Raw genomic sequence first — 25,339 nt, forward strand, 5'->3', positions numbered from 1 at the left:
GTGTTGTAAAAGAGAAGGAATATTGAAAAAAAGATCAACATTGTGATATTATTTCTTCCAAACTGACCAGAAACATGCTTGTCAGACTCTCACAGCAAAGGATCAGACTCACTGTGCATGACGGCTCAGGCCAATGATGTCTGTTAAGATTGTCAGTTGTTTAGTGCTTCTGTACAGTTAGGGTCACGTCTCTATTTCAGAATAATTAATATGCGGAAAACACTAAAAGTTGATTGTCTTCCAATATTCTAGCATAATTAAAAAACTTTGACTTTGTAAGTACATATTATTAGTCCTAATGCCAGTATGAGTCTTCATAACTCCTGCTTTGAAATACTGAACTTTGAAATTTACCTGATGAAAGATAGTTTACAGTGGCACTCTGTCAGGATCATTCTGACTATAAGATCACTGTATTAATCTGAATCCTTCTGAAATGTGCTGTGAATGAATGCTGATGCAACTCACTGTGGGAAAGCTGCTAATAAAATTAATCTGTGACACATGCAACACGTTCACAGAGGAAGAGGACTCAAAGGGAGGACACGCAGAGGCTGTGTTGAAGTCAGAAATCCAAATCTTTATTAAAAAAAAAAAAAAAAAACAGGCGGCGGTTACAAACAGGAAGACAAGCAGTCCATCAAACAGTCTACAGGGTCAAACATTCAGAGAATTTAAACAGCAGTAAAAAATAACTGGACACTGAAAAACTTAAAGCAATGTGTGACGCAATAGAAGGAAGCAGTGTGTTACTGTGTTGTGTTGTTTGTTACGTTGTGATGTGTCATATCGTGTCGTGTTGTGTTATATGTAGTGCCGACGTAGGACAGTTTTTCCAATTTCATTGTACTACTGTACTATGTATGACTGTGCAATGACAATAAAGAGTTATCTTATCTTATCTTATATTCACTGAATTATCATCAATTACAAAAGAGAAAAATGACGATTTCTAAGGATTATTTTCTTAAATGCAGTTAGAGTGTGGCTGGTAAAGATGGAAACATACAGAATGTAAACTGTGTGAGTTTGGTGAACTTTGTTAGTAACAAATGAGGTAAAAAAAAACAACCCCAAAACATACAAAACACAGAAAGAGGCTCTCAGTATTCATTAATAATTAGAAAGAAAAATTCTGGTCGTGGATTTTTACAGTCTTAGTTCCGCTCGCTGTCATCATTATAATCATCATGATAAATGGCGAGGTCCTGAGGTGGGTGGGGCTGTCTCTGTGATGTCACCATGAAGGAACAGCATCTGGCACGTGTTGGTGAAACATCCCAGTACACTGATGTAGTTTCCTCTCCAGCTGTTTGACATGTGACACTTGAATAGTGTTAGGTCAGGTGACCACATGGTTTCTAAAGTAACTGACAGGAAGTAACCAGGCCGTCAGAAATGGATGGCATGTGTGTAGAGTTACTGGAGTTGGGTAACTCTACTTACCAAAAGCAGAAGCACACAGATGAAGGATCAGATGCTGAATGTTGCAGGAACATGCTCATGTGTGGTGGTCATTCAGTGCTGCTCCGGCAGGTTAGACAGTCCAAGACTGATATGCTGCCCATCTGAGAGTTTGAAAACACACATGGAAAGATTTATTTTGTGTTACAGTCAAAGTTGGATGTTCATTTTTGTCCTTTAAAAATGTTTGTGTATTTGAAAGCACTAACATTTAAGGATGACTTGGATTGTCTCCTTTAAAGGGGAGACAAGTGTATCCACTGATCTACGTCACTTTACCTGGATGATGACTCTTCTCCCCCTCACTCAGAAACACTCCTAATATAACCAAGCAAATAAATAATATTGAAGATTTACTTACATCATTACAAAAACATCAAAAACATCTCCCTTTGATTCTATTTCTCCATTCCTGCTGAACATCAGGCAACAAATATCTCAATAAATCACAGTAAAATGTAAAGCACATGTTTTCTCTGCTTTGTCTAACCTCTGCAGAGCCTCTGTCAAGAAAAACATAACTGTAAGCATAAAACAAATATACATTCATAACACGTCACTGGACAAACCTCGGTCAGTTGATTTCCTCTGTGCAGTGCAGATGAGCATCAGTCAGCAAGTGACTCTGCTGGTTCTTCTGAGGAAACACCACCGTCTCTCCACACCGTCACCATCTGTGAGCACAAACTGCTGCTCTGCCAGCATGTAGGAATCACATATCACACACACAGGGGTGAAGAAACATCAGAGCTCAACTTTGGATACTTTAGATCTAAACAGATCAAAGTAGCTCTTAGTTTCAACAATCAGTGAGCAGACAAACAATGATCCCACCCACTCCATGACATGTTGGTCAGTCACAGGAGCTCGTTCAGTGAGAGACTGAGATTACCGAAAAGCACCACTGAACGACACAGGAAATCATTCCTGCCTGTGGCCATCTCCCTGTACAACGCATCCACTTAACACACTGTTTGCTGCTACAACTACACATGTTTCTTTTCCAAATATTTATTTATAAGTGACTTATGTATGTATGTATGTATGTATATATATGTATATATTGTACTATTCTTAGTTAGCGTATTGTCTGTCTTGTCTTAATGTTGGTTTAAAATGGAGCACTGTAACAAAAAATAATTTCCCCCAGGGATCAATAAAGTATTCTGATTCTGATTCTGATTCTGGTTCTGATACCAAACTGATTCTGTATGAATACAATATGGTATTTTCAATACAGGTGTCAAATTAATTTATTAAAACTAATACAGATATATGTATATTTTTTTTGATAAATTAGTTTGCTAAATTATAAGAATATATATATTTTTTCATTTAACAATTGCAACTAAAAGAAATTAAATATTGAACAAAAATATATTGTCACATTCTTTGCATGCTCAGCACGATGACAGACTTGAAGTTGCTACAGATTTTAAGAAGTGATAATTATAGGGAAGAAACTTCTCTTTTTCATCCGTTTAATCAAACATTTGATGCCTCAGCTGTCTCAGTCCTATAGCGTTCTGCAACTACAACTAACCTGAGGCTTGGATTTGGCTGCAGGTGCCCCTGTACATCCTTCTCAGCAGCACACATGTGGGTACCATTTAATCCCACTTCTTCCTGAGCTTTGCTTCATCACAAGACCAAAGGTGGCATCCCGTGTCACAGTCTTATCATCATCCAGAAGAAACATTTGAAGAAACATTTACGCGCCTCCTGGTTTTGTTTTCTGATCCTGCGAAAAGACTGAGGACAACAAAGCCCAGAGAACACGAGATACACAACATCCAACATTCAGACTCAACAGCCTCCATAAATGAAGAGCACCAGGTTGGTTCAGTTATAGTAGATATAAGCATACTTCACATTACTGGGTATGAATAATAATGAGGAGGAGGCAAACTTTGACGATGCAGAGCATGATGTCCCATCATCAGACTGTAAACAAACATCCACCAGGCTTCTTTGTTGCCAAAATTGATGATTCTCCTATCAGGGATCAGTAGCGTGTATTAACCTGTGGTACAAGCAGCAGTCACTGAAATATTACTGTTTCAGATAAGAAATCTAGGACATAAAAGCCAGAGTGGGAGGGATCTCTGCAAACTGACTTAGGTCTGCAAGTGTGAAGCTCAACAAAAATCTGACTCTCCAGTCACAGACAAACAAAAACTCCAGCTGGGAGATAGAAAATGCTGTCTGGGTCCTGCTGGATGTTGCTGGTCAGAGTCCACACATTAGCAGAGTGCTTCTTGGTCCCACTGACCCATGTGGACAGCGACTGTGGAGAACTGTTCTGGAAAACAGAGAAGAGAATTAAAATAACAAAAAGTAGCAGCAGTTCAGATCTGATTTAATTTAATTTCCTTCACACAGCACATTCGTCCAGGCTGACAGGTAAACAGAATTAATCTCAGGTAACATGACTCATAGTAGAGATTCAGTAAGAAAGATTGCAGGCTCTAATATTATTACCACACAATCCAAGGACACACCAACAGCTCCGATTTGTAGAACTATTTAAACAAATGTCTTCTGAATATTCAATTCAGGTTCGCAGTGGGAGGGTGGGAGGTGTCGTGGAATTTTTTAAATAAAGTCTGCAACACAGAAAGAGCTGTGATCAAGCTATTTATTACTGCGCCAACACACATCAAACATCACAGTTCAGTCATGTCAGCGCTGCCACAGAAGTGGTGCTCCTACTCCTTTATGCATTCCAAGGAAGAGGGAGGAAGTTACAAACGGATCCTACCACACTTCAACGGATCAATGGTTATGCTGTTTTGTGGCCTTATCAGCACCCGTAAAGGGAGTTGTTTTCTCAAACTGCTGACGCTGAAGTAAGTTCATCTAGTTTTAGAAACTTTCACTGAACAGTAACAGTGTTACAACTAAGCATATGCATAAGCACTTAAATACTTTAAATGAGAATAACAGAAAATTTCTATTACAGAGGCTAGAGCCTGTCCCAGTAGTCATAGGTAGAGCACACCTGGACAGGTCACCAGTCTGTCAGAGGACTAACACAAAGACAGACACCAGAGTAACAAATCTATTTAAAATTAATGTAAGTTTGCTGCAGCTGTATGTATGAACATGTGTTTCTGTGCTCACAGTCCACCTCTCAGGAACCTGTAGTTCACTTTAAGTCTACTTTAAACAAACCTCACAAAAGGCTGATGTGGCTGGATCAGTAGTCTGATTTGAGTACGATACCTTTGGCCAGGGATTACTCTGGTGCATCGCTTCACTGCAGTGTTACGTATTTTCCCCACACCTGAATAAAAAAAATACTGATATATACAAATAACAGCTTCAGCTGATGCAGCCTGACTCAATCCTAAATGTTCAGCACACAGAGACACAGAGGTGCCGTTTAAAGTTTAGTGTTAACCTGAGTCACTGATCATTTGCAGTATTACAGAGTCTGGCAGTCTTTGCATGATGTCCACGTCACTGTAAGTTTCTAGCCGACTCTCAGGTGTGACAGGTGTGCCAGCAGGAAACAGTAATAATAACCTGCATCCTGAGGTTTGTCATGCAGGACTAAAGAAGCCAGGCTTTGTTCACACAGCTAGGATTGTATTTTACACTGACCCTGGGTCAGTATAAGTATCATACAGTTTAAACGAAGCACTGAAACTTGCACATATTTATTATAGATGCACTGAAGCTAATCGAGATATTTGCTGTCAATCTGTGGCTGCGATTATTATTATATATTATTATTATATTACTGGAAACTTTATTAACTAGTAACTTCATCAGTCATGACAGAAGCTAATATTTCTGTGCTAACATCGTTTAAACAGTAACAGCTTTCCTCCAATATAAGCTAACGTTTACACCGTAACTTTAAGCTAGCACCATAAAGACGGTAAAACACGTAATAATATCTACAAATGCATCTTAAAGCTGTTATATTAGCACTCGGTGTATTACTAACATAACCACATTAACATTACTGACACTCGCTGACTTTTAATAGTCATTCTATAAATGCTGTCTGTTTAAATGGTCTTACCTGTACACACTGCATATCCACCGGATTCCAGCCAGAGTGGATTCTGGAGTCTTCCCACGCTCCTGTTAGTGATCCTCCATCTGGATGGATGAGAACAACCTTCTGAACAATCTAGCAGGAAATGGCCCATATCTATGGGACTGATTTGTGCTAATAACGCCCATTGTATGGACTGATAACAGCCGAAGCGGGTGAATAAAGTCACCCAGTAGCTAGCTGTGCCATTACCCAGCATACATCACTCCCTCCATAAATGCAATAAACGATACAAAAGTAATAGCCTATAATTAATTCCTCTGCTGTATCTGCTGTTTTTCAGGTAGTTGTTTACATTATATAATTTATTGTGTTCTGTATACCTCACTACAATGTGATTTGGAAAATGTCTAAATATACCGACAACAGGCACTTCCGCAGCAATCTCTTCAATCGGAGGACCCTTCACGCACAGGCCCCGACGCGAGGGGCCTGTGCGTCCATAAGTGAAGCAGAGGGATAGTGATGGGCAGATGAAGCCTCATGAAGCACTGAAGCTTTTCATCCAATTGGTTCACCTCAACGCGAAGCTTCTTGAAGCTTCATTTGCTCTAGCAGGACACCTACTGGACGTAAAAATATTAGTTGGCATGAATTTGAAGAGTGTGGCATTTTGCACACAGCCTGTAAATGTCAACAACAAAAGGAGTGTATAAAACATCTATATTGTAGTGATGGCAGCATACTGTGTATATTTATGCTGGCAGTATGGAAAATGATTATTTGCGGCAAAGTTCGAACCGCTTCCTGAACCAGTCACGTGGTACAGCCGGGCAGCGAGGCTTCGGACGTCATCATTTTCAGCTCCTCCCATAAATGAAGCAAGCCTCGATACGCATGGCGGCGGGGGGCGTGGCCCGCCTCCTGTGACATCAAGGTCCAAAGCCCTATTCGGCTTACAGGATGATGACATCACATATATTTAGAATCTTACAACAAATTTGGTCCTATGATGCTTTAATCCGTTGATCCGCAAAAGTCTATAAATAGGGGTGAAGAGCAATGACTTTTAGTTAATTAATTGCAGCATTTATGTTAGCAGAATTGAAACGTTCACCAAAGAGGTATTTTGAAACACCTGGATCCTTTTTGGAGTAGCTGTTTACAGATTCCAACATGTCTCAGAGGAAACAACCCTACAGATTTCTAAGGTAAGTTTTCTTTCTTTTTTTCTGTTTTTAGGTTGTTCACTGACAGAATAAGAATCACACAAGCTCACCTCTAGACAGCTGCCCTGCATGGTTTGAAGCAAAGTTTTCTTCTATTTGATCTCAAAAAGCTCCTAAAACAGTCAGTGATCACCGTTGACCTCCCTCGGCTTTTATTACCGCTAATCATTTATTTAAGCTCAGTTTTTAAAACCTTAGGATGTAACTACAACCCAGCCCATGCAGCAGTATATGAATGACTAACCTCGTATTGTGGATGGATTATCTCAGTTGTTCTCCTGGCTGAAGTTTGGTCCTTTTACAGCATCCTGCCATGCGATTACATTTGTTCCTGACCACCGAGAACGCTCACATTAACTTTTATCGAGTGGAAAAAAAGTTAGCTTGTTTATATTATGCTAACATAGCTGTGTCGCTAGCGGTCACGTAGCACATCATTATATACCAGCTAGCCCAACTTCAGTCACCCTACAAACGTCACTGCTGTTTAGTTTTCTGTCTTCATTTATGCTGGAAGTGATAGCAGAGTTGTACGTTTTAATTTGTTTCCAAAACCCCGCAGTCAGGACATGCTATATTGTATTTAGATAGAAGCTAGCGAGCTAACTCCCTGCTAACTTCTAACTCCGTTAAATGTCATAAATTCCGTTTTCATGGATGCCTGGATGTTAAACTCAATTGTTACACCTGGTAGAGCAGAACGCTGATCATTTTATTAAAGATGAAAGACTTTAGACAGTTTTTCAACTCTCAGTAATGCCATAGTGATCGTTTGATATATGGACCTGCAGCGGAGTTTAGACCCAGACACGGCTAGTGACGTCAGACTGAACAACCGGATAGTGATATGAATTAATTTAGAACTCACTGGAGAGAAAATGCCACGAGCAAATCAACAAAAAGCTGGGGATTGCACATGACTGGCGTCTTTGTTTGGTGATATCGGATACACGTTGCCGCCAGGATGGAAAACGATGAAAAGATAGCCCATTATCCAGGTTCTTGCCTTCACGATCATGAGATCTAACGTTGCAACCAACTACAAAACAAGTATGAACCATAGCTGAAGCTGTATCCTTTGTCTGGCCTACTGTCATGGCGGCGGGGGGCGTGGCCCGCCTCCTGTGACATCAAGGTCCAAAGCCCTATTCGGCTTACAAGATGATGACGTCACATATATTTAGAATCTTACAACAAATTTGGTCCTATGATGCTTTAATCCGTTGATCCGCAAAAGTCTATAAATAGGGGTGAAGAGCAATGACTTTTAGTTAATTAATTGCAGCATTTATGTTAGCAGAATTGAAACGTTCACCAAAGAGGTATTTTGAAACACCTGGATCCTTTTTGGAGTAGCTGTTTACAGATTCCAACATGTCTCAGAGGAAACAACCCTACAGATTTCTAAGGTAAGTTTTCTTTCTTTTTTTCTGTTTTTAGGTTGTTCACTGACAGAATAAGAATCACACAAGCTCACCTCTAGACAGCTGCCCTGCATGGTTTGAAGCAAAGTTTTCTTCTATTTGATCTCAAAAAGCTCCTAAAACAGTCAGTGATCACCGTTGACCTCCCTCGGCTTTTATTACCGCTAATCATTTATTTAAGCTCAGTTTTTAAAACCTTAGGATGTAACTACAACCCAGCCCATGCAGCAGTATATGAATGACTAACCTCGTATTGTGGATGGATTATCTCAGTTGTTCTCCTGGCTGAAGTTTGGTCCTTTTACAGCATCCTGCCATGCGATTATATTTGTTCCTGACCACCGAGAACGCTCACATTAACTTTTATCGAGTGGAAAAAAAGTTAGCTTGTTTATATTATGCTAACATAGCTGTGTCGCTAGCGGTCACGTAGCACATCATTATATACCAGCTAGCCCAACTTCAGTCACCCTACAAACGTCACTGCTGTTTAGTTTTCTGTCTTCATTTATGCTGGAAGTGATAGCAGAGTTGTACGTTTTAATTTGTTTCCAAAACCCCGCAGTCAGGACATGCTATATTGTATTTAGATAGAAGCTAGCGAGCTAACTCCCTGCTAACTTCTAACTCCGTTAAATGTCATAAATTCCGTTTTCATGGATGCCTGGATGTTAAACTCAATTGTTACACCTGGTAGAGCAGAACGCTGATCATTTTATTAAAGATGAAAGACTTTAGACAGTTTTTCAACTCTCAGTAATGCCATAGTGATCGTTTGATATATGGACCTGCAGCGGAGTTTACACCCAGACACGGCTAGTGACGTCAGACTGAACAACCGGATAGTGATATGAATTAATTTAGAACTCACTGGAGAGAAAATGCCACGAGCAAATCAACAAAAAGCTGGGGATTGCACATGACTGGCGTCTTTGTTTGGTGATATCGGATACACGTTGCCTCCAGGATGGAAAACGATGAAAAGATAGCCCATTATCCAGGTTCTTGCCTTCACGATCATGAGATCTAACGTTGCAACCAACTACAAAACAAGTACGAACCATAGCTGAAGCTGTATCCTTTGTCTGGCCTACTGTCTTGGCGGGGGGCGTGGCCCGCCTCCTGTGACATCAAGGTCCAAAGCCCTATTCGGCTTACAGGATGATGACGTCACATATATTTAGAATCTTACAACAAATTTGGTCCTATGATGCTATGACATGGTTATATATTTACATGTAGATAATGTCCTCAAGTTCTGTATAACCACTTTGTCCTCTCTCTGTGTTTGTTTCTCGTTCGTTGTTGTGTGTGTTTGTGTGCATTTGTCTCTTTCAAACAGGTGCCGGTCCTCACCTCTGCAGTGCTGCCGTCTCCTGTAGCGCTGCATGGTTCTAAGCTAAGTTTCCTTTCCTTTTTCTGTTCTCTCAGATTTGTCCTCAGGTTTGAAGTGTCTGTGTTGTGCAGCTGGTCTGGTCTGTCTCTAGACAGTTCAGGCTTCACCCACTAGTTAAATGGTGGAGGCTCACAGCAACATACTCAACACACAAGTTTCTGAACTCTGCATGAGGGTTTCTCCGACGAAGTGAGGGCCGTGAGGCACAGCTCCCCGTCCCCCGGTGACCCTGCTAGGTCCACCTTCTTAGGGAAACCCTCTGCAGAGGAGCTGACAGAGCCAGGAACTTGTGAGTTGCGTGTGTCCACTCAGGCATCATTCATGCTTGTTCTGTAGGCAGTTCCTGTCAGAAGGAGGAGGCGCAGCAGGAGCGTCGGGGGGCGGAAGACGGTGCCTCAGTGCCTCTCTCCTTCTGACATTGTTAAAGAAAACACAACAAATTTATAATTATGTAGATAATTACATGTAGATAATGTCCTCAAGTTCTGTATAACCACTTTGTCCTCTCTCTGTGTTTGTTTCTCGTTCGTTGTTGTGTGTGTTTGTGTGCATTTGTCTCTTTCAAACAGGTGCCGGTCCTCACCTCTGCAGTGCTGCCGTCTCCTGTAGCGCTGCATGGTTCTAAGCTAAGTTTCCTTTCCTTTTTCTGTTCTCTCAGATTTGTCCTCAGGTTTGAAGTGTCTGTGTTGTGCAGCTGGTCTGGTCTGTCTCTAGACAGTTCAGGCTTCACCCACTAGTTAAATGGTGGAGGCTCACAGCGACATACTCAACACACAAGTTTCTGAACTCTGCATGAGGGTTTCTCCGGCGAAGTGAGGGCCGTGAGGCACAGCTCCCCGTCCCCCGGTGACCCTGCTAGGTCCACCTTCTTAGGGAAACCCTCTGCAGAGGAGCTGACAGAGCCAGGAACTTGTGAGTTGCGTGTGTCCACTCAGGCATCATTCATGCTTGTTCTGTAGGCAGTTCCTGTCAGAAGGAGGAGGCGCAGCAGGAGCGTCGGGGGGCGGAAGACGGTGCCTCAGTGCCTCTCTCCTTCTGACATTGTTAAAGAAAACACAACAAATTTATAATTATGTAGATAATTACATGTAGATAATGTCCTCAAGTTCTGTATAACCACTTTGTCCTCTCTCTGTGTTTGTTTCTCGTTCGTTGTTGTGTGTGTTTGTGTGCATTTGTCTCTTTCAAACAGGTGCCGGTCCTCACCTCTGCAGTGCTGCCGTCTCCTGTAGCGCTGCATGGTTCTAAGCTAAGTTTCCTTTCCTTTTTCTGTTCTCTCAGATTTGTCCTCAGGTTTGAAGTGTCTGTGTTGTGCAGCTGGTCTGGTCTGTCTCTAGACAGTTCAGGCTTCACCCACTAGTTAAATGGTGGAGGCTCACAGCGACATACTCAACACACAAGTTTCTGAACTCTGCATGAGGGTTTCTCCGGCGAAGTGAGGGCCGTGAGGCACAGCTCCCCGTCCCCCGGTGACCCTGCTAGGTCCACCTTCTTAGGGAAACCCTCTGCAGAGGAGCTGACAGAGCCAGGAACTTGTGAGTTGCGTGTGTCCACTCAGGCATCATTCATGCTTGTTCTGTAGGCAGTTCCTGTCAGAAGGAGGAGGCGCAGCAGGAGCGTCGGGGGGCGGAAGACGGTGCCTCAGTGCCTCTCTCCTTCTGACATTGTTAAAGAAAACACAACAAATTTATAATTATGTAGATAATTACATGTAGATAATGTCCTCAAGTTCTGTATAACCACTTTGTCCTCTCTCTGTGTTTGTTTCTCGTTCGTTGTTGTGTGTGTTTGTGTGCATTTGTCTCTTTCAAACAGGTGCCGGTCCTCACCTCTGCAGTGCTGCCGTCTCCTGTAGCGCTGCATGGTTCTAAGCTAAGTTTCCTTTCCTTTTTCTGTTCTCTCAGATTTGTCCTCAGGTTTGAAGTGTCTGTGTTGTGCAGCTGGTCTGGTCTGTCTCTAGACAGTTCAGGCTTCACCCACTAGTTAAATGGTGGAGGCTCACAGCGACATACTCAACACACAAGTTTCTGAACTCTGCATGAGGGTTTCTCCGGCGAAGTGAGGGCCGTGAGGCACAGCTCCCCGTCCCCCGGTGACCCTGCTAGGTCCACCTTCTTAGGGAAACCCTCTGCAGAGGAGCTGACAGAGCCAGGAACTTGTGAGTTGCGTGTGTCCACTCAGGCATCATTCATGCTTGTTCTGTAGGCAGTTCCTGTCAGAAGGAGGAGGCGCAGCAGGAGCGTCGGGGGGCGGAAGACGGTGCCTCAGTGCCTCTCTCCTTCTGACATTGTTAAAGAAAACACAACAAATTTATAATTATGTAGATAATTACATGTAGATAATGTCCTCAAGTTCTGTATAACCACTTTGTCCTCTCTCTGTGTTTGTTTCTCGTTCGTTGTTGTGTGTGTTTGTGTGCATTTGTCTCTTTCAAACAGGTGCCGGTCCTCACCTCTGCAGTGCTGCCGTCTCCTGTAGCGCTGCATGGTTCTAAGCTAAGTTTCCTTTCCTTTTTCTGTTCTCTCAGATTTGTCCTCAGGTTTGAAGTGTCTGTGTTGTGCAGCTGGTCTGGTCTGTCTCTAGACAGTTCAGGCTTCACCCACTAGTTAAATGGTGGAGGCTCACAGCGACATACTCAACACACAAGTTTCTGAACTCTGCATGAGGGTTTCTCCGGCGAAGTGAGGGCCGTGAGGCACAGCTCCCCGTCCCCCGGTGACCCTGCTAGGTCCACCTTCTTAGGGAAACCCTCTGCAGAGGAGCTGACAGAGCCAGGAACTTGTGAGTTGCGTGTGTCCACTCAGGCATCATTCATGCTTGTTCTGTAGGCAGTTCCTGTCAGAAGGAGGAGGCGCAGCAGGAGCGTCGGGGGGCGGAAGACGGTGCCTCAGTGCCTCTCTCCTTCTGACATTGTTAAAGAAAACACAACAAATTTATAATTATGTAGATAATTACATGTAGATAATGTCCTCAAGTTCTGTATAACCACTTTGTCCTCTCTCTGTGTTTGTTTCTCGTTCGTTGTTGTGTGTGTTTGTGTGCATTTGTCTCTTTCAAACAGGTGCCGGTCCTCACCTCTGCAGTGCTGCCGTCTCCTGTAGCGCTGCATGGTTCTAAGCTAAGTTTCCTTTCCTTTTTCTGTTCTCTCAGATTTGTCCTCAGGTTTGCAGTGTCTGTGTTGTGCAGCTGGTCTGGTCTGTCTCTAGACAGTTCAGGCTTCACCCACTAGTTAAATGGTGGAGGCTCACAGCGACATACTCAACACACAAGTTTCTGAACTCTGCATGAGGGTTTCTCCGACGAAGTGAGGGCCGTGAGGCACAGCTCCCCGTCCCCCGGTGACCCTGCTAGGTCCACCTTCTTAGGGAAACCCTCTGCAGAGGAGCTGACAGAGCCAGGAACTTGTGAGTTGCGTGTGTCCACTCAGGCATCATTCATGCTTGTTCTGTAGGCAGTTCCTGTCAGAAGGAGGAGGCGCAGCAGGAGCGTCGGGGGGCGGAAGACGGTGCCTCAGTGCCTCTCTCCTTCTGACATTGTTAAAGAAAACACAACAAATTTATAATTATGTAGATAATTACATGTAGATAATGTCCTCAAGTTCTGTATAACCACTTTGTCCTCTCTCTGTGTTTGTTTCTCGTTCGTTGTTGTGTGTGTTTGTGTGCATTTGTCTCTTTCAAACAGGTGCCGGTCCTCACCTCTGCAGTGCTGCCGTCTCCTGTAGCGCTGCATGGTTCTAAGCTAAGTTTCCTTTCCTTTTTCTGTTCTCTCAGATTTGTCCTCAGGTTTGCAGTGTCTGTGTTGTGCAGCTGGTCTGGTCTGTCTCTAGACAGTTCAGGCTTCACCCACTAGTTAAATGGTGGAGGCTCACAGCGACATACTCAACACACAAGTTTCTGAACTCTGCATGAGGGTTTCTCCGACGAAGTGAGGGCCGTGAGGCACAGCTCCCCGTCCCCCGGTGACCCTGCTAGGTCCACCTTCTTAGGGAAACCCTCTGCAGAGGAGCTGACAGAGCCAGGAACTTGTGAGTTGCGTGTGTCCACTCAGGCATCATTCATGCTTGTTCTGTAGGCAGTTCCTGTCAGAAGGAGGAGGCGCAGCAGGAGCGTCGGGGGGCGGAAGACGGTGCCTCAGTGCCTCTCTCCTTCTGACATTGTTAAAGAAAACACAACAAATTTATAATTATGTAGATAATTACATGTAGATAATGTCCTCAAGTTCTGTATAACCACTTTGTCCTCTCTCTGTGTTTGTTTCTCGTTCGTTGTTGTGTGTGTTTGTGTGCATTTGTCTCTTTCAAACAGGTGCCGGTCCTCACCTCTGCAGTGCTGCCGTCTCCTGTAGCGCTGCATGGTTCTAAGCTAAGTTTCCTTTCCTTTTTCTGTTCTCTCAGATTTGTCCTCAGGTTTGCAGTGTCTGTGTTGTGCAGCTGGTCTGGTCTGTCTCTAGACAGTTCAGGCTTCACCCACTAGTTAAATGGTGGAGGCTCACAGCGACATACTCAACACACAAGTTTCTGAACTCTGCATGAGGGTTTCTCCGACGAAGTGAGGGCCGTGAGGCACAGCTCCCCGTCCCCCGGTGACCCTGCTAGGTCCACCTTCTTAGGGAAACCCTCTGCAGAGGAGCTGACAGAGCCAGGAACTTGTGAGTTGCGTGTGTCCACTCAGGCATCATTCATGCTTGTTCTGTAGGCAGTTCCTGTCAGAAGGAGGAGGCGCAGCAGGAGCGTCGGGGGGCGGAAGACGGTGCCTCAGTGCCTCTCTCCTTCTGACATTGTTAAAGAAAACACAACAAATTTATAATTATGTAGATAATTACATGTAGATAATGTCCTCAAGTTCTGTATAACCACTTTGTCCTCTCTCTGTGTTTGTTTCTCGTTCGTTGTTGTGTGTGTTTGTGTGCATTTGTCTCTTTCAAACAGGTGCCGGTCCTCACCTCTGCAGTGCTGCCGTCTCCTGTAGCGCTGCATGGTTCTAAGCTAAGTTTCCTTTCCTTTTTCTGTTCTCTCAGATTTGTCCTCAGGTTTGCAGTGTCTGTGTTGTGCAGCTGGTCTGGTCTGTCTCTAGACAGTTCAGGCTTCACCCACTAGTTAAATGGTGGAGGCTCACAGCGACATACTCAACACACAAGTTTCTGAACTCTGCATGAGGGTTTCTCCGACGAAGTGAGGGCCGTGAGGCACAGCTCCCCGTCCCCCGGTGACCCTGCTAGGTCCACCTTCTTAGGGAAACCCTCTGCAGAGGAGCTGACAGAGCCAGGAACTTGTGAGTTGCGTGTGTCCACTCAGGCATCATTCATGCTTGTTCTGTAGGCAGTTCCTGTCAGAAGGAGGAGGCGCAGCAGGAGCGTCGGGGGGCGGAAGACGGTGCCTCAGTGCCTCTCTCCTTCTGACATTGTTAAAGAAAACACAACAAATTTATAATTATGTAGATAATTACATGTAGATAATGTCCTCAAGTTCTGTATAACCACTTTGTCCTCTCTCTGTGTTTGTTTCTCGTTCGTTGTTGTGTGTGTTTGTGTGCATTTGTCTCTTTCAAACAGGTGCCGGTCCTCACCTCTGCAGTGCTGCCGTCTCCTGTAGCGCTGCATGGTTCTAAGCTAAGTTTCCTTTCCTTTTTCTGTTCTCTCAGATTTGTCCTCAGGTTTGCAGTGTCTGTGTTGTGCAGCTGGTCTGGTCTGTCTCTAGACAGTTCAGGCTTCACCCACTAGTTAAATGGTGGAGGCTCACAGCGACATACTCAACGCACAAGTTTCTGAACTCTGCATGAGGGTTTCTCCGACGAAGTGAGGGCCGTGAGGCACAGCTCCCCGTCCCCCGGTGACCCTGCTAGGTCCACCTTCTTAGGGAAACCCTCTGCAGAGGAGCTGACAGAGCCAGGAACTTGTGAGTTGCGTGTGTCCACTCAGGCATCATTCATGCTTGTTCTGTAGGCAGTTCCTGTCAGAAGGAGGAGGCGCAGCAGGAGCGTCGGGGGGCGGAAGACGGTGCCTCAGTGCCTCTCTCCTTCTGACATTGTTAAAGAAAACACAACAAATTTATAATTATGTAGATAATTACATGTAGATAATGTCCTCAAGTTCTGTATAACCACTTTGTCCTCTCTCTGTGTTTGTTTCTCGTTCGTTGTTGTGTGTGTTTGTGTGCATTTGTCTCTTTCAAACAGGTGCCGGTCCTCACCTCTGCAGTGCTGCCGTCTCCTGTAGCGCTGCATGGTTCTAAGCTAAGTTTCCTTTCCTTTTTCTGTTCTCTCAGATTTGTCCTCAGGTTTGCAGTGTCTGTGTTGTGCAGCTGGTCTGGTCTGTCTCTAGACAGTTCAGGCTTCACCCACTAGTTAAATGGTGGAGGCTCACAGCGACATACTCAACGCACAAGTTTCTGAACTCTGCATGAGGGTTTCTCCGACGAAGTGAGGGCCGTGAGGCACAGCTCCCCGTCCCCCGGTGACCCTGCTAGGTCCACCTTCTTAGGGAAACCCTCTGCAGAGGAGCTGACAGAGCCAGGAACTTGTGAGTTGCGTGTGTCCACTCAGGCATCATTCATGCTTGTTCTGTAGGCAGTTCCTGTCAGAAGGAGGAGGCGCAGCAGGAGCGTCGGGGGGCGGAAGACGGTGCCTCAGTGCCTCTCTCCTTCTGACATTGTTAAAGAAAACACAACAAATTTATAATTATGTAGATAATTACATGTAGATAATGTCCTCAAGTTCTGTATAACCACTTTGTCCTCTCTCTGTGTTTGTTTCTCGTTCGTTGTTGTGTGTGTTTGTGTGCATTTGTCTCTTTCAAACAGGTGCCGGTCCTCACCTCTGCAGTGCTGCCGTCTCCTGTAGCGCTGCATGGTTCTAAGCTAAGTTTCCTTTCCTTTTTCTGTTCTCTCAGATTTGTCCTCAGGTTTGCAGTGTCTGTGTTGTGCAGCTGGTCTGGTCTGTCTCTAGACAGTTCAGGCTTCACCCACTAGTTAAATGGTGGAGGCTCACAGCGACATACTCAACACACAAGTTTCTGAACTCTGCATGAGGGTTTCTCCGACGAAGTGAGGGCCGTGAGGCACAGCTCCCCGTCCCCCGGTGACCCTGCTAGGTCCACCTTCTTAGGGAAACCCTCTGCAGAGGAGCTGACAGAGCCAGGAACTTGTGAGTTGCGTGTGTCCACTCAGGCATCATTCATGCTTGTTCTGTAGGCAGTTCCTGTCAGAAGGAGGAGGCGCAGCAGGAGCGTCGGGGGGCGGAAGACGGTGCCTCAGTGCCTCTCTCCTTCTGACATTGTTAAAGAAAACACAACAAATTTATAATTATGTAGATAATTACATGTAGATAATGTCCTCAAGTTCTGTATAACCACTTTGTCCTCTCTCTGTGTTTGTTTCTCGTTCGTTGTTGTGTGTGTTTGTGTGCATTTGTCTCTTTCAAACAGGTGCCGGTCCTCACCTCTGCAGTGCTGCCGTCTCCTGTAGCGCTGCATGGTTCTAAGCTAAGTTTCCTTTCCTTTTTCTGTTCTCTCAGATTTGTCCTCAGGTTTGAAGTGTCTGTGTTGTGCAGCTGGTCTGGTCTGTCTCTAGACAGTTCAGGCTTCACCCACTAGTTAAATGGTGGAGGCTCACAGCGACATACTCAACACACAAGTTTCTGAACTCTGCATGAGGGTTTCTCCGACGAAGTGAGGGCCGTGAGGCACAGCTCCCCGTCCCCCGGTGACCCTGCTAGGTCCACCTTCTTAGGGAAACCCTCTGCAGAGGAGCTGACAGAGCCAGGAACTTGTGAGTTGCGTGTGTCCACTCAGGCATCATTCATGCTTGTTCTGTAGGCAGTTCCTGTCAGAAGGAGGAGGCGCAGCAGGAGCGTCGGGGGGCGGAAGACGGTGCCTCAGTGCCTCTCTCCTTCTGACATTGTTAAAGAAAACACAACAAATTTATAATTATGTAGATAATTACATGTAGATAATGTCCTCAAGTTCTGTATAACCACTTTGTCCTCTCTCTGTGTTTGTTTCTCGTTCGTTGTTGTGTGTGTTTGTGTGCATTTGTCTCTTTCAAACAGGTGCCGGTCCTCACCTCTGCAGTGCTGCCGTCTCCTGTAGCGCTGCATGGTTCTAAGCTAAGTTTCCTTTCCTTTTTCTGTTCTCTCAGATTTGTCCTCAGGTTTGCAGTGTCTGTGTTGTGCAGCTGGTCTGGTCTGTCTCTAGACAGTTCAGGCTTCACCCACTAGTTAAATGGTGGAGGCTCACAGCGACATACTCAACACACAAGTTTCTGAACTCTGCATGAGGGTTTCTCCGACGAAGTGAGGGCCGTGAGGCACAGCTCCCCGTCCCCCGGTGACCCTGCTAGGTCCACCTTCTTAGGGAAACCCTCTGCAGAGGAGCTGACAGAGCCAGGAACTTGTGAGTTGCGTGTGTCCACTCAGGCATCATTCATGCTTGTTCTGTAGGCAGTTCCTGTCAGAAGGAGGAGGCGCAGCAGGAGCGTCGGGGGGCGGAAGACGGTGCCTCAGTGCCTCTCTCCTTCTGACATTGTTAAAGAAAACACAACAAATTTATAATTATGTAGATAATTACATGTAGATAATGTCCTCAAGTTCTGTATAACCACTTTGTCCTCTCTCTGTGTTTGTTTCTCGTTCGTTGTTGTGTGTGTTTGTGTGCATTTGTCTCTTTCAAACAGGTGCCGGTCCTCACCTCTGCAGTGCTGCCGTCTCCTGTAGCGCTGCATGGTTCTAAGCTAAGTTTCCTTTCCTTTTTCTGTTCTCTCAGATTTGTCCTCAGGTTTGCAGTGTCTGTGTTGTGCAGCTGGTCTGGTCTGTCTCTAGACAGTTCAGGCTTCACCCACTAGTTAAATGGTGGAGGCTCACAGCGACATACTCAACACACAAGTTTCTGAACTCTGCATGAGGGTTTCTCCGACGAAGTGAGGGCCGTGAGGCACAGCTCCCCGTCCCCCGGTGACCCTGCTAGGTCCACCTTCTTAGGGAAACCCTCTGCAGAGGAGCTGACAGAGCCAGGAACTTGTGAGTTGCGTGTGTCCACTCAGGCATCATTCATGCTTGTTCTGTAGGCAGTTCCTGTCAGAAGGAGGAGGCGCAGCAGGAGCGTCGGGGGGCGGAAGACGGTGCCTCAGTGCCTCTCTCCTTCTGACATTGTTAAAGAAAACACAACAAATTTATAATTATGTAGATAATTACATGTAGATAATGTCCTCAAGTTCTGTATAACCACTTTGTCCTCTCTCTGTGTTTGTTTCTCGTTCGTTGTTGTGTGTGTTTGTGTGCATTTGTCTCTTTCAAACAGGTGCCGGTCCTCACCTCTGCAGTGCTGCCGTCTCCTGTAGCGCTGCATGGTTCTAAGCTAAGTTTCCTTTCCTTTTTCTGTTCTCTCAGATTTGTCCTCAGGTTTGCAGTGTCTGTGTTGTGCAGCTGGTCTGGTCTGTCTCTAGACAGTTCAGGCTTCACCCACTAGTTAAATGGTGGAGGCTCACAGCGACATACTCAACACACAAGTTTCTGAACTCTGCATGAGGGTTTCTCCGGCGAAGTGAGGGCCGTGAGGCACAGCTCCCCGTCCCCCGGTGACCCTGCTAGGTCCACCTTCTTAGGGAAACCCTCTGCAGAGGAGCTGACAGAGCCAGGAACTTGTGAGTTGCGTGTGTCCACTCAGGCATCATTCATGCTTGTTCTGTAGGCAGTTCCTGTCAGAAGGAGGAGGCGCAGCAGGAGCGTCGGGGGGCGGAAGACGGTGCCTCAGTGCCTCTCTCCTTCTGACATTGTTAAAGAAAACACAACAAATTTATAATTATGTAGATAATTACATGTAGATAATGTCCTCAAGTTCTGTATAACCACTTTGTCCTCTCTCTGTGTTTGTTTCTCGTTCGTTGTTGTGTGTGTTTGTGTGCATTTGTCTCTTTCAAACAGGTGCCGGTCCTCACCTCTGCAGTGCTGCCGTCTCCTGTAGCGCTGCATGGTTCTAAGCTAAGTTTCCTTTCCTTTTTCTGTTCTCTCAGATTTGTCCTCAGGTTTGAAGTGTCTGTGTTGTGCAGCTGGTCTGGTCTGTCTCTAGACAGTTCAGGCTTCACCCACTAGTTAAATGGTGGAGGCTCACAGCGACATACTCAACACACAAGTTTCTGAACTCTGCATGAGGGTTTCTCCGGCGAAGTGAGGGCCGTGAGGCACAGCTCCCCGTCCCCCGGTGACCCTGCTAGGTCCACCTTCTTAGGGAAACCCTCTGCAGAGGAGCTGACAGAGCCAGGAACTTGTGAGTTGCGTGTGTCCACTCAGGCATCATTCATGCTTGTTCTGTAGGCAGTTCCTGTCAGAAGGAGGAGGCGCAGCAGGAGCGTCGGGGGGCGGAAGACGGTGCCTCAGTGCCTCTCTCCTTCTGACATTGTTAAAGAAAACACAACAAATTTATAATTATGTAGATAATTACATGTAGATAATGTCCTCAAGTTCTGTATAACCACTTTGTCCTCTCTCTGTGTTTGTTTCTCGTTCGTTGTTGTGTGTGTTTGTGTGCATTTGTCTCTTTCAAACAGGTGCCGGTCCTCACCTCTGCAGTGCTGCCGTCTCCTGTAGCGCTGCATGGTTCTAAGCTAAGTTTCCTTTCCTTTTTCTGTTCTCTCAGATTTGTCCTCAGGTTTGCAGTGTCTGTGTTGTGCAGCTGGTCTGGTCTGTCTCTAGACAGTTCAGGCTTCACCCACTAGTTAAATGGTGGAGGCTCACAGCGACATACTCAACACACAAGTTTCTGAACTCTGCATGAGGGTTTCTCCGGCGAAGTGAGGGCCGTGAGGCACAGCTCCCCGTCCCCCGGTGACCCTGCTAGGTCCACCTTCTTAGGGAAACCCTCTGCAGAGGAGCTGACAGAGCCAGGAACTTGTGAGTTGCGTGTGTCCACTCAGGCATCATTCATGCTTGTTCTGTAGGCAGTTCCTGTCAGAAGGAGGAGGCGCAGCAGGAGCGTCGGGGGGCGGAAGACGGTGCCTCAGTGCCTCTCTCCTTCTGACATTGTTAAAGAAAACACAACAAATTTATAATTATGTAGATAATTACATGTAGATAATGTCCTCAAGTTCTGTATAACCACTTTGTCCTCTCTCTGTGTTTGTTTCTCGTTCGTTGTTGTGTGTGTTTGTGTGCATTTGTCTCTTTCAAACAGGTGCCGGTCCTCACCTCTGCAGTGCTGCCGTCTCCTGTAGCGCTGCATGGTTCTAAGCTAAGTTTCCTTTCCTTTTTCTGTTCTCTCAGATTTGTCCTCAGGTTTGCAGTGTCTGTGTTGTGCAGCTGGTCTGGTCTGTCTCTAGACAGTTCAGGCTTCACCCACTAGTTAAATGGTGGAGGCTCACAGCGACATACTCAACACACAAGTTTCTGAACTCTGCATGAGGGTTTCTCCGGCGAAGTGAGGGCCGTGAGGCACAGCTCCCCGTCCCCCGGTGACCCTGCTAGGTCCACCTTCTTAGGGAAACCCTCTGCAGAGGAGCTGACAGAGCCAGGAACTTGTGAGTTGCGTGTGTCCACTCAGGCATCATTCATGCTTGTTCTGCAGGCAGTTCCTGTCAGAAGGAGGAGGCGCAGCAGGAGCGTCGGGGGGCGGAAGACGGTGCCTCAGTGCCTCTCTCCTTCTGACATTGTTAAAGAAAACACAACAAATTTATAATTATGTAGATAATTACATGTAGATAATGTCCTCAAGTTCTGTATAACCACTTTGTCCTCTCTCTGTGTTTGTTTCTCGTTCGTTGTTGTGTGTGTTTGTGTGCATTTGTCTCTTTCAAACAGGTGCCGGTCCTCACCTCTGCAGTGCTGCCGTCTCCTGTAGCGCTGCATGGTTCTAAGCTAAGTTTCCTTTCCTTTTTCTGTTCTCTCAGATTTGTCCTCAGGTTTGAAGTGTCTGTGTTGTGCAGCTGGTCTGGTCTGTCTCTAGACAGTTCAGGCTTCACCCACTAGTTAAATGGTGGAGGCTCACAGCGACATACTCAACACACAAGTTTCTGAACTCTGCATGAGGGTTTCTCCGGCGAAGTGAGGGCCGTGAGGCACAGCTCCCCGTCCCCCGGTGACCCTGCTAGGTCCACCTTCTTAGGGAAACCCTCTGCAGAGGAGCTGACAGAGCCAGGAACTTGTGAGTTGCGTGTGTCCACTCAGGCATCATTCATGCTTGTTCTGTAGGCAGTTCCTGTCAGAAGGAGGAGGCGCAGCAGGAGCGTCGGGGGGCGGAAGACGGTGCCTCAGTGCCTCTCTCCTTCTGACATTGTTAAAGAAAACACAACAAATTTATAATTATGTAGATAATTACATGTAGATAATGTCCTCAAGTTCTGTATAACCACTTTGTCCTCTCTCTGTGTTTGTTTCTCGTTCGTTGTTGTGTGTGTTTGTGTGCATTTGTCTCTTTCAAACAGGTGCCGGTCCTCACCTCTGCAGTGCTGCCGTCTCCTGTAGCGCTGCATGGTTCTAAGCTAAGTTTCCTTTCCTTTTTCTGTTCTCTCAGATTTGTCCTCAGGTTTGAAGTGTCTGTGTTGTGCAGCTGGTCTGGTCTGTCTCTAGACAGTTCAGGCTTCACCCACTAGTTAAATGGTGGAGGCTCACAGCGACATACTCAACACACAAGTTTCTGAACTCTGCATGAGGGTTTCTCCGGCGAAGTGAGGGCCGTGAGGCACAGCTCCCCGTCCCCCGGTGACCCTGCTAGGTCCACCTTCTTAGGGAAACCCTCTGCAGAGGAGCTGACAGAGCCAGGAACTTGTGAGTTGCGTGTGTCCACTCAGGCATCATTCATGCTTGTTCTGTAGGCAGTTCCTGTCAGAAGGAGGAGGCGCAGCAGGAGCGTCGGGGGGCGGAAGACGGTGCCTCAGTGCCTCTCTCCTTCTGACATTGTTAAAGAAAACACAACAAATTTATAATTATGTAGATAATTACATGTAGATAATGTCCTCAAGTTCTGTATAACCACTTTGTCCTCTCTCTGTGTTTGTTTCTCGTTCGTTGTTGTGTGTGTTTGTGTGCATTTGTCTCTTTCAAACAGGTGCCGGTCCTCACCTCTGCAGTGCTGCCGTCTCCTGTAGCGCTGCATGGTTCTAAGCTAAGTTTCCTTTCCTTTTTCTGTTCTCTCAGATTTGTCCTCAGGTTTGAAGTGTCTGTGTTGTGCAGCTGGTCTGGTCTGTCTCTAGACAGTTCAGGCTTCACCCACTAGTTAAATGGTGGAGGCTCACAGCGACATACTCAACACACAAGTTTCTGAACTCTGCATGAGGGTTTCTCCGGCGAAGTGAGGGCCGTGAGGCACAGCTCCCCGTCCCCCGGTGACCCTGCTAGGTCCACCTTCTTAGGGAAACCCTCTGCAGAGGAGCTGACAGAGCCAGGAACTTGTGAGTTGCGTGTGTCCACTCAGGCATCATTCATGCTTGTTCTGTAGGCAGTTCCTGTCAGAAGGAGGAGGCGCAGCAGGAGCGTCGGGGGGCGGAAGACGGTGCCTCAGTGCCTCTCTCCTTCTGACATTGTTAAAGAAAACACAACAAATTTATAATTATGTAGATAATTACATGTAGATAATGTCCTCAAGTTCTGTATAACCACTTTGTCCTCTCTCTGTGTTTGTTTCTCGTTCGTTGTTGTGTGTGTTTGTGTGCATTTGTCTCTTTCAAACAGGTGCCGGTCCTCACCTCTGCAGTGCTGCCGTCTCCTGTAGCGCTGCATGGTTCTAAGCTAAGTTTCCTTTCCTTTTTCTGTTCTCTCAGATTTGTCCTCAGGTTTGCAGTGTCTGTGTTGTGCAGCTGGTCTGGTCTGTCTCTAGACAGTTCAGGCTTCACCCACTAGTTAAATGGTGGAGGCTCACAGCGACATACTCAACACACAAGTTTCTGAACTCTGCATGAGGGTTTCTCCGGCGAAGTGAGGGCCGTGAGGCACAGCTCCCCGTCCCCCGGTGACCCTGCTAGGTCCACCTTCTTAGGGAAACCCTCTGCAGAGGAGCTGACAGAGCCAGGAACTTGTGAGTTGCGTGTGTCCACTCAGGCATCATTCATGCTTGTTCTGTAGGCAGTTCCTGTCAGAAGGAGGAGGCGCAGCAGGAGCGTCGGGGGGCGGAAGACGGTGCCTCAGTGCCTCTCTCCTTCTGACATTGTTAAAGAAAACACAACAAATTTATAATTATGTAGATAATTACATGTAGATAATGTCCTCAAGTTCTGTATAACCACTTTGTCCTCTCTCTGTGTTTGTTTCTCGTTCGTTGTTGTGTGTGTTTGTGTGCATTTGTCTCTTTCAAACAGGTGCCGGTCCTCACCTCTGCAGTGCTGCCGTCTCCTGTAGCGCTGCATGGTTCTAAGCTAAGTTTCCTTTCCTTTTTCTGTTCTCTCAGATTTGTCCTCAGGTTTGCAGTGTCTGTGTTGTGCAGCTGGTCTGGTCTGTCTCTAGACAGTTCAGGCTTCACCCACTAGTTAAATGGTGGAGGCTCACAGCGACATACTCAACACACAAGTTTCTGAACTCTGCATGAGGGTTTCTCCGGCGAAGTGAGGGCCGTGAGGCACAGCTCCCCGTCCCCCGGTGACCCTGCTAGGTCCACCTTCTTAGGGAAACCCTCTGCAGAGGAGCTGACAGAGCCAGGAACTTGTGAGTTGCGTGTGTCCACTCAGGCATCATTCATGCTTGTTCTGTAGGCAGTTCCTGTCAGAAGGAGGAGGCGCAGCAGGAGCGTCGGGGGGCGGAAGACGGTGCCTCAGTGCCTCTCTCCTTCTGACATTGTTAAAGAAAACACAACAAATTTATAATTATGTAGATAATTACATGTAGATAATGTCCTCAAGTTCTGTATAACCACTTTGTCCTCTCTTCTCCTGTAGCGCTGCATGGTTCTAAGCTAAGTTTCCTTTCCTTTTTCTGTTCTCTCAGATCGTGTTGTGCAGCTTGGTCTGTCTCTAGACAGTTCAGGCACCCCTAGTTAAATGGTGGAGGCTCACAGCGACATACTCAACACACAAGTTTCTGAACTCTGCATGAGGGTTTCTCCGGCGAAGTGAGGGCCGTGAGGCACAGCTCCCCGTCCCGGAACCCTCTGCAGAGGAGCTGACAGAGCCAGGAACTTGTGAGTTGCGTGTGTCCACTCAGGCATCATTCATGCTTGTTCTGTAGGCAAGGAGGAGGGGGGAGTGCCTCTCTCCTTCTGACATTGTTAAAGAAAACACAACAAATTTATAATTATGTAGATAATTACATGTAGATAATGTCCTCAAGTTCTGTATAACCACTTTGTCCTCTCTCTGTGTTTGTTTCTCGTTCGTTGTTGTGTGTGTTTGTGTGCATTTGTCTCTTTCAAACAGGTGCCGGTCCTCACCTCTGCAGTGCTGCCGTCTCCTGTAGCGCTGCATGGTTCTAAGCTAAGTTTCCTTTCCTTTTTCTGTTCTCTCAGATTTGTCCTCAGGTTTGCAGTGTCTGTGTTGTGCAGCTGGTCTGGTCTGTCTCTAGACAGTTCAGGCTTCACCCACTAGTTAAATGGTGGAGGCTCACAGCGACATACTCAACACACAAGTTTCTGAACTCTGCATGAGGGTTTCTCCGACGAAGTGAGGGCCGTGAGGCACAGCTCCCCGTCCCCGGTGACCCTGCTAGGTCCACCTTCTTAGGGAAACCCTCTGCAGAGGAGCTGACAGAGCCAGGAACTTGTGAGTTGCGTGTGTCCACTCAGGCATCATTCATGCTTGTTCTGTAGGCAGTTCCTGTCAGAAGGAGGAGGCGCAGCAGGAGCGTCGGGGGGCGGAAGACGGTGCCTCAGTGCCTCTCTCTTCTGACATTGTTAAAGAAAACATCTCTCT

At 46.2% G+C, this 25,339-nt stretch overlaps 1 long non-coding RNA gene across 13 annotated transcripts; it reads right to left on the reverse strand.

Annotated features, from left to right (window-relative positions):
- Positions 1 to 430: 430 nt before the first annotated feature.
- Positions 431 to 7,770, reverse strand: LOC146550449 (uncharacterized). 13 transcript variants are annotated; one of them, XR_014890192.1, is made up of 8 exons: positions 7,571 to 7,770; positions 6,947 to 7,033; positions 5,498 to 5,577; positions 3,008 to 4,750; positions 2,034 to 2,159; positions 1,674 to 1,782; positions 1,447 to 1,568; positions 431 to 1,326 (listed from the first exon to the last, which is right to left on the reverse strand). It is a non-coding gene; the product is annotated as an uncharacterized LOC146550449 (long non-coding RNA). The 13 variants fall into 13 exon arrangements; XR_014890194.1 differs by having other exon boundaries at positions 3,008 to 3,766; positions 3,946 to 4,750; positions 5,894 to 7,770; XR_014890197.1 differs by having other exon boundaries at positions 3,008 to 3,487; positions 3,582 to 4,750; positions 5,894 to 7,770.
- Positions 7,771 to 25,339: the final 17,569 nt, after the last annotated feature.

This window comes from Mchenga conophoros, linkage group LG20 (assembly GCF_057382185.1).
Source record: "Mchenga conophoros isolate Kocher_MC1m ecotype Shallow Benthic linkage group LG20, M_conophoros_male_GT1.1, whole genome shotgun sequence".
Lineage (NCBI taxonomy): Eukaryota > Metazoa > Chordata > Actinopteri > Cichliformes > Cichlidae > Mchenga > Mchenga conophoros.